Source organism: Egretta garzetta, unplaced genomic scaffold (genome assembly GCF_000687185.1).
Source record: "Egretta garzetta isolate BGI_Z169 unplaced genomic scaffold, ASM68718v1 scaffold932, whole genome shotgun sequence".
In the NCBI taxonomy this organism is placed as follows: Eukaryota; Metazoa; Chordata; class Aves; order Pelecaniformes; family Ardeidae; genus Egretta; species Egretta garzetta.
In genome coordinates, this window is record NW_009258897.1 from 18,817 (window position 1) to 19,240 (window position 424).

Consider the following 424-nt stretch of genomic DNA (forward strand, 5'->3'; position numbering starts at 1 on the left):
GGGCGGATGGAGCACGGGGCTGCTCTGCAACCACCCGGCAGCTGCAACAACTTCATTAGCAGCCTGTTATTTTCATTCATTAAGCACTCAACCACAACTGAGAAGCAGCTGCAGCCTTTCAAAAGCCGGTTATGTAAAGGCCCCTCCACCCAGCAGGGTTTCCAGGATCATTTGATTTTTCCCCCTCGAGGGAATTCACGCTCTTATTAGCAGCATTTGGACTTGCTGATAAGCTCCTATTTTCTCACTTGCTATCAGCGCACAGAAGGGCCAGGCTTTTTCAAGAGATAAGGGAGCAGAGGAGAGGCGCAGCTTGCTTCCCCCCGAGGTGCCCAGCTGAACTGGGATCGGGCTTTTCCCACGGCTGATCCGCTGCCAGGGCGATGCTGGGGCCGCAGGACCTGGCGGCTCACGGGACTGTGAA

At 55.4% G+C, this 424-nt stretch overlaps 1 protein-coding gene across 1 annotated transcript in view; it reads right to left on the reverse strand.

The window, feature by feature from the left end:
• MROH1 (maestro heat like repeat family member 1) overlaps positions 1–424 on the reverse strand; it is a 58,342-nt gene that overhangs the window by 9,997 nt on the left and 47,921 nt on the right. The window lies entirely within an intron of this gene.